Source organism: Stegostoma tigrinum, chromosome 37 (assembly GCF_030684315.1).
Source record: "Stegostoma tigrinum isolate sSteTig4 chromosome 37, sSteTig4.hap1, whole genome shotgun sequence".
NCBI classification, from domain to species: domain Eukaryota; kingdom Metazoa; phylum Chordata; class Chondrichthyes; order Orectolobiformes; family Stegostomatidae; genus Stegostoma; species Stegostoma tigrinum.
Genome location: NC_081390.1, coordinates 18,903,639 through 18,912,375, shown reverse-complemented (window position 1 = coordinate 18,912,375; position 8,737 = coordinate 18,903,639).

Below are 8,737 nucleotides of genomic sequence, written 5' to 3'. Positions count from 1 at the left end.
CCCCTGGATATTTCATTTGCAGTCAAGACCATCCTGCAGTCATGTCTCCGTACTGGCCACTGAATTATATTCATTCGCAATGATTTGTGCCGTAAACACATCTACCTTGCTATGAATGCTATGAGCATTTGAGTAAAGTGCCTTTATGCTAGTTTTTATGCCTTCTTTTTGAATTATAACATCTCCATTAATAACATCTCCTGAGTTTTCCTTACTTTTAACATCTCTCATAGTCTTTGATGTAGTTAAACCCTCTTGCACATATTCACCTGCTTATTTCTTTTCTATTTCCCATTATACTTCTGTGGTTTTCCCCTTCCCTTCCCCCCAGTTCACTAGTTTAAAGTCCTAGTGACCACCCTATTTATCCTTTTCTCTAGAACACTGATTCCAGATTGGTTTAGGTGGAGACTGTCCCAACGGTACAGATCTTTCCTGTTCCAAAACTGATGCGAATGCACCATGAAATGGAACCCCCTTTTTCTCACTCCTTTAGCCATGTGTTTACTTCCCCAATTCTTTTTCAATCCCAAAGCCAATTTGCATGTGGCTTTGGTAGTAGTCTGGAGATTATAACTCTTGAGGAACTATTCCTTAATTTTGTTCCTAGTGCTTGATAATCCCCAAACAGATCTTCCTTCCTAGCCTCGCCTATGTTGTTTGTCCCAGTGTGGACCACAACAGTTGGATGCTTGCCCTTCTGCTCCAATATCCTTTCCAGCCGGTCAGAGACGACTCCCACCCTGGCACCGGCCAGGCAACACACCATGCAGGTCTCTCAATCCTGCTCACAAAGGATGCTATCAATCCCCCTAACTATAGAGTCCCCTACAAATACCATTGTGTTCTTGATTTCCCCCTGTTGAATGGCCTCCTGTACCGTGGTGCAGTGGTCAGCTGGTTCAACCTCCCTACAGACCTTTTCCTCATCCTCACTGGAAGCAAGTACCTCGTACCTGTTGGACAAGGTCAAGAGCTGAGACTCCTCTGTTCCTGAATTTGGGATCCTCCTACCTGTCTCGCTTGCAATCACACCCTGCTGTCCCTGATCACTGACTGAATTTGAAATATTTAATGTACCAAGTGTGACCACCTCCTGAAACAAAGCATCCACGTACTTCTCCCACTCCCAAATGTGCTGCAGTGCTTGAAGCTCAGATTCCAGCTCATCAACTCTGAGCCAAAGTTCCTCAAGCAACCAACACTTGCTGTAGTTGCAGTCAGTGCAGTTTGCAATGGGATCAGCCAGCACCCACATCATACAGCTACTGCACATCACCTGCCCAGCCATCTCGATTTAGCTAATTACTTTATTAATTTATACACATTTATTAATGAGTTAATTAATTTATGAATACTTCTTTGCTGTCTTCTTTTTCAAATTTAGTGCAGATTTCCTGTGATGTCGCTCCAGTTTTTTTCTCGCAGCTACAATGTGGCACCAGCCCAGTTAGTTTTATACTCACTCTGAGGTGCTGCTCCACCCTCCAACTGCTCCCTGCTGACTAGGCCGCGATCCCTGAGCTCTGTTTGTTTTATACAAATGCTCTGCTGCTGCTCCACTCCCCAACTGCTCCCTATCATGAGTAGGCACGGGTGTGGTGTGTGGAAAACTGAAGGTTGACCAACGTGGTGCCACTATTTAAGAAAGGTGGTAAGGAAAAGCCAGGGAACTGTGGACCAGTGAGTGTGACATGGTGGTGGGCAAGTTGTTGGAGGGAATTTTGAAGGACAGGATTTACATACATTTGGAAAGGCAAGCACTGATTAGGGATAGTCAACATGGCTTTGTGAGTGGGCATTTGTGTTTCACTAACATGATTGAGCTTTGTGAAAAGTGATGAAAAAGATTGATGAAGGCAGAGCATGGACATTGTCTATATGGATTTCAGCAGGGCGTTCGACAAGGTTCTGCATGGCAGACTGGTTAGCAAGGTTAGATCACATGGGATACAGGGACAGCTAGCCATTTGGATACAGAATTGGCTTGAAGGTAGAAGACACAGGGTGATGATAGAGGGTTCCATTTTGGACTGGAGGCCTGTGACCAGTGGTGTGCCAGAAGGATCAGAGCTGGGTCCACTGCATTTTGTCATTTATAGAAATTATTTGGATGTGAATGTAGGAGGTATGATTAGTAAGTTTTCAGATGACACCAAAATTGGAGGTGAAGAGGACAGCAAAGAAGGTTACCTCAAAGTACATCAGAACCTTGATCAGATGGGCAAAAGGATCGAGGAATGGCAGATGGAGTTTAATTTAGATAACTGTGAGGTGCTGCATTTTGGTAAAGTAAATCAGGGCAGGACCTGGGGAGTGTTGCTGAACAAGGAGACCTTGGGTACAGGTTCATTGTTCCTTGAAAGGGGAGATGCAGGTAGTATAGTGAAAAAAGTGTTTGGTATGCTTGCCTTAATTTGTCAATGCATTGAATACAGGTGTTGGGAGGTCATTTTGCAGCTGTACAGGACATTGGTTAGGCTACTTTTGGAATAATGCATTCAATTCTGGTCTCCCTGCCGTAGGAAAGATGTTGTGGAACTTGAAACGGTTCAGAAGCGATTTACAAGGATGTTACCAGGGTTGGAGGGTTTGAGCTACAGGGAGAGGCTGAATAGACTGGGGCTATTTGCCCTGGAGCTTCAGAGGCTGACGGGTGACCTTATAGAGGTTTGTAAAATTGTGAGAGGCATGGACAGGGTGAACAGCCAAGGTCTTTCCCCCAGGGTAAAGAATCAAAAAGGGCATAGATTTAAGATGAAATGGGAGAGATTTAAAAGGGACGCAATGGGCAACGTCTTCACAGAGGGTGATGCGTGTATAGAATGGGCTGCCAGAGGAAGTGGTGGAGGCTGGTACAGTTACAACATTTAAAAGGCATCTGGATGGGTACATGAATAGGAAGGGTTTAGAGGGATATGGGTCAAATGCTGGCAAATGGGACTAGATTTATTTAGGATATCTGGTTTGCATGGACGATTTAAGCTGAAAGGTCTGTGTCCGTGCTCTACATCTCTGTGATTCTATGATTCTTCTCCAGTGATTTCTGTTTTAGTTTGAGATCTTCAGCATCTGCAATCCTTTTTTCTTAATTTAGTGACAGACTTTTGGCACAGGTGTGATTTTATGGAAAGCTCCACTGGCCCAGCTGATTGTGTGCCGGATCTTCCCTTTAACGGTCACCTGTTGACAAAAATAACTGCCCAGGCTCAAGAAATGCTCAACAATTTCCAGGATTCCCACATCAATAACCCAACTGGTCGGGAAAACTCTTTGAGGATATTTTCTAATCATTCTGTTCAGAGATGATATGACACACCTCTAGAGCAGATGGGACTTGAACCCAGGCCTCCTGGCCCAGGGGTAAGGATACTACAAGGGAAGCTCTTGTCCTGTCTGTCCAAAGGCATGTGGCTCTAGGACCAGCGGAGTCCCCTGAAGGAATGCAAATCATCAACACTAGCAGCCATCAAGTTTACTGAAAAAATGACAAGTTGAGGAGAATTATCTTGGATATTACAAGCAGGCAAAATATACCCAATCCAGATATTTTGATTTAAAATCAATATTACTTCTATATATTTCTGTTCAAAAATTAGCTTTTTAGCTAATGTTTAGCTTTTAATTTTTATTTGTGGGGACATCTTGGCAAATATTTAATGCTTTCAATCAAATTGAGCAAACAATCATTGTTTTTCTAAAACTTTTATGAAAGCATTTTAAGAATAGCCAATATGGCTGACTTGAACTTGATAAAAACAGAGATAACACAGTGTAGAGCTGGATGAACATAGCAGGCGAGGCAGCATCAGAGAGGCAGGAAAGTTGACATTTCGGTTCGCCACCTGGAAGCGTCTGCTGCTGCCTGGCCTGCTGTGTTCCTCCAGCTCCACGCTGTTTTAATGTTTGACTCCAGCGTCAACAGTTCTTACGATCTCTGACTTGATAAAACAAATGTTTTAGGAAAGGACAGCTGGAGGTCAGGGTTAGTAACTGTAGGGACTAATGGGAGAGTTTTTACAGCAGGATGAATGGCCTCCCATGCTGAATGATTCTATGAATGCTATCGTTCACAGGTTTATTCCGTTTTGAGTAGCAAACTTTTTTTATTGGAGCAAATTCTAGGAGGAAGAATGTGAGGTGAGGTGTGAGCATGTCAGACGAATCAGAGAGCTCTACATGAACTAAAAACAGAAACATCAACAGGTGTATGTATCTTGCATCCTTCCAGAATCATCATCTTTCAAATTATTTATTCGATAAATTCAACACATCTTGGTCTAAGCCCTAGGTCTGAATCTCCAACCAACGAGACATGGTGTTTTATGAAGCGGAGAACACACAGATGTGGAGAAGAATTAATAAAATGAAGAATCATAGAATCTCTACAGTGTAGAGGCAGGTCATTTGGCCCATGAAGTCCACACGGGCCCTCTGAAGAGCATCGCACCCAGACCCACCCCCTACCCTATCCCTACATTTCCCACCCTAGACACTATGGGCAACCTAGCACAGCCAATCCACACCTTTGGACTGTGGGAAGAAACCAGAACAACCGGAGGAATCCCAGCAGACACGGGGAGAATGTGCAAACTCCACACAATCACCCGAGGCTCGAATCGAACCTGGATCCCTGGTGCTGTGAGGCAACACTGCTAATCACTGAGCCACTGTGCTGCCCCTTTAATGGTTAGAGCACAGCAGGCCATTTGACACATCACGTCTGTGCTAGCAACAGCAAGTCCCAGCCGCAAGCCCTTTCCTTTTTCCTGTAGCCACACAACTGCTGTTTTTCAATTACTATGCAAATTCCTTTTCAAAGCCACGATTGAAATGTTCCCTATTGGACTCTTAGCTGCACCTTTCAGAGCCTAAGTACTCACAACTTAAATATGTTTTTTCCTCAAATGCTATCATTGCTTCCTTTGCCATCTAAAATCAGTGTGCTACAGCTTGTAATTTTTTAAAAAACCCACTCGCAGGATATGAGCATTGTTAGCCAGGCCAGCATTTGTTTCCTGTCCCTATCTGTTCCAACAACGGGAGCAGTTTCTCTCCTTATGATCTTGGAAAGGAAAGAGCAAAACAAAGAGGTTTAAGAATAATCTCTAGAGGTTTAAGATAGTGGCAGATTTATCCAGCAAGCTGGGAATACAGGAAGTACAGGCAATCACAGCTGACCCAAAACTGAGGTGGCCTTGGTCTGCTTACTTGAGAAATGACGGACTAGCACTAGAGGGACTGCAGAGGAGCTTCACTAAGTTGATTCGAAAATTGAGAGGGTTGCCTTATGAGGAGAGATTGAGTAGACAGTGACTATACTCATTGGAATGTGGGGGGGGGGGGGTGCGGTGTAGGAAATCTTGTAGAAACATGTAACATTATGAAGTGAATAGATAAGATCAAAGCAGGGAGGTTGTTTCTGCTGGATAGTGAGACTAGAACTGGGGGGCATAGTCTCAAAATAAAGGGGCGGGGGGGGCGCAGATTTCAAATTGAGTTGAAGAAGAACTTGTTTACCCAAATGGTTGTGAATCTGTGGAATCCCTTGCCCAGTGAAAGAGATGAGGCCATCTCATTTTTAAGGCAAAGATTTTTGAACAGGAAGGGAATTGAGGGTTATGGTGAGAGGGTAGGTAAGTGGAGCTGAGTCCATGAAAAGATCAACCATGATCTTATTGAATGGCAGAGAAAGTTCAAGGGGCCAGATGGCCTACTCCTGCTCCTATTTATGATGTTCTTACTAGCTACCATTTGGTAGTGAAAGACCCTTCTGAAACACCGTCATGTAAACTGCAGTGGGCTACTATCACCACCACATAAAATATATTCTATGGCCAGAGAGTATACAAATGGAATGGATATTTTGTCCAGGACTACTGTATCAGTAGTGGATGCCATTTGATTTTTGAGATCCTCAAACAAATGAGAACTACCTAGCACACAAGTTATTCCAGCTCCTGCTGGCCCGGGAGAGAACAAAAACAAAAAAGAAGGAAATCTTTTTATTTCTATCAGATTTAAGCAGGTACAGAAGCTCAGACTAATTACTCCTGATTTCAATGATGTAACCTGGAAAGTGACCTGTAACTTTAAGCAAGGGTCATGTTGGTTTTGGGCAAGTATCCTTGATATTTACTATTTAAAGCATAGCCATCAGGATTAGGCTGGGGAGCCCTCCACTTGCCTATAACTGTGGCCTTGCCCCATTTTCTGTTGGCAGAAAGGTGGATTAAAACATTATCTACAAAGAGAACGATTTGGATGAGAATGTAGGAGGCATGCTTAGTAGGTGTGCAGATGACACCAAAGTTGGTGGTATAATGGATGGTGAAGGAGGTTATCTTGCAAAGAGATATCGATCAACTGGGTCAGTGGGCTGAGGAGTGGCAGATGGAGTTTACTTTGGACAAATGTGAAGTATTGCATTTTCATAAAACAATCAAGGGCAGGACTTATACAATTAATGGTAGGGCCCTGGGTAGTGTTGTAGAACACAAACACCTAGGAGTTCAGGTATGTAATTCTTTGAAAATTACATCACAGGTAGACAGAGTGGCTAAGAAGGCATTGAGCACACTTCCTTTCATTACTCAGACTTTGAGTTTCGGATTTGGGACATCAAGTTGCGGTTGTACAGTACGTTGGTGAGGCATCTTCTGGAGTACAGCATGCAATTCTGGTCACCTTGTTATGGGAAGGATATTATCAAACTGGAGAGGATTCAGAAAAGATTTACCAGGTTGTTGCTCGGAATGGAGGGTTTGCGTTATAAGGAGAGGCTGGGAGTTTTTTCACTGGAGTGTTGGTGGTTGAGAGGTGATGTTATAGAGGTTATCAGATCGTGAAGACCCTCAGGTCAATAGCACGGGTCTTTTCACAAAGGTGGGGGAGTTCAAAAATAGGGGGCATATTTTTAAGGTGAGAGAAGAAAGATTTAAAAAGACATATGGGGCAACTTTTTTTTAAATGCAGTGTGTATTTGGTGTATGGAATGAACTCCAGAGGAAGTGATGCATGCAGGTACAGTTACAACATTTGAAAGACATTTGGATAAGTTCATGAATAGGAGAAGTTTGGAGGGATGCGAGCTAAATAGAGGCAGGTAAAGACTAGTTTATTTTGAGAACAGAGTCGTGTTGGCTAGGTTGGCCCAAAGGGTCTAATTCCATGCTGTATGGCTTTAAGACTCATCCCTTACAGATTACAGGTTTATCATGTTGCAGGATAATAGGCATATTTTATTACTTTGGCAGGTCCCTGTCACATGAGCTTAAAGTTGTGCATCATGCCTTTATAAAGTCACAAGAAATGAATGTCATGCATGAAGGTGTGAGTGTGAAACTCAGCAAAGCACAAAGTGTAATGTGAAAACACCAATGGTCTAGAACCATTATCTCAGTCTTAAAGTAATTGTTTAAAGAAGGGATATGTTTCAAGGAAGTGTTGCAATTCTTCACATTGACTTGAATCAGATTCACGTAAGGACTTGTAAAAAGTAACTGTGCAGTTTTAGATGAGGGTGGTCGAGCATCAAAGAGTGAGAGAACGCAAAATAGATTTTCTTCATTGTTTCAGAACCTGAAAGGTAACAATTTGTTACAGAACCTACCTGCCTTTCATCAGTTGATTCCAAATAGATTGAAGATCATGTGGGTTCCATAAAGATCACAGGCAGTCCTCCCAACAGATCTCCAGCAGCAGTGGACACAAAAATCTACAGTGTGTGTGGCCTTGTTTGGTTGCGAAATTTCAAAAGTTATGAAACTTCAGGATGTATTATCAAGACATTACAGTAAGGCTTGCATGTCTGTGGCTCCTTTTAATTAAAATTCTAAAACCCATTACTGCCATTTAAGTACTTTCAAAAGTGGTGTCAATGCAGAAATGCGAGAAATGTAACATAGCTGGAAGAATCAGGTGACACTAAAATTTAATCTTTTTAGTTTGTTTGCATTTGAAGATGCCTGGTGCTAGTTTCTGATACTCAATCTCGGTCACACAGAGTCTTGGTTTGACTGTCTTGTTTCTTTCATTGTTCAGCATTGCTGACAGTGTCTGTCAGGTAGGTCATCCTGACCCACTCACCTGGTTACTTTCCTCTCAAAGCAGTTGATTTAGGATCACGGCTGAAGCTACAAAGTCTCAAAGAAAAGAAACCACCAGATCATCTGGCACTGACCGAGGCACTGGAAAAGACAACAGCAGAAACAGCCTTGTAGACCATGCAGAGTCCTCCTCACTAACATCTGGGGGTTAGTGCCAAACTTGGGAGAGCTGTCTCACAGACTAGTTAAGCAACAGCCTGACAGTCATACTCATGGAATCATACCTTACTGACAACGTCCCGGACGTCTTTCCTGCATATGTCCTGTCTCACCGGCAGGACAGACCTCGCAGAGATGGTGGCACAGTGGTATACAGTTGGGAGGCAGTTGCTCTGGGAGTCCTCAGCATTGACTCTGGACCTCTGAGTCTCATGGCTTCAGGTTAATCACAGGCAAGAAAACCTCCTGCTGATTACCATATACTGTCCTCCCTCAGCTGATGAATCAGAACTCCTCCACATTGAACAACACCTCAAAACACTGAGGATGGCAAGGCAACAAAATGTACTCTGGATGGGGATTTCAATACCCACCACCGAGTGTGGCTCGGCAGCAGTACTACAGATTGGGTTGGTCGGGTCCTAACGGACATAGTTATTAGACCGGGTCTGTGGTAAGTGAGGAGGAAA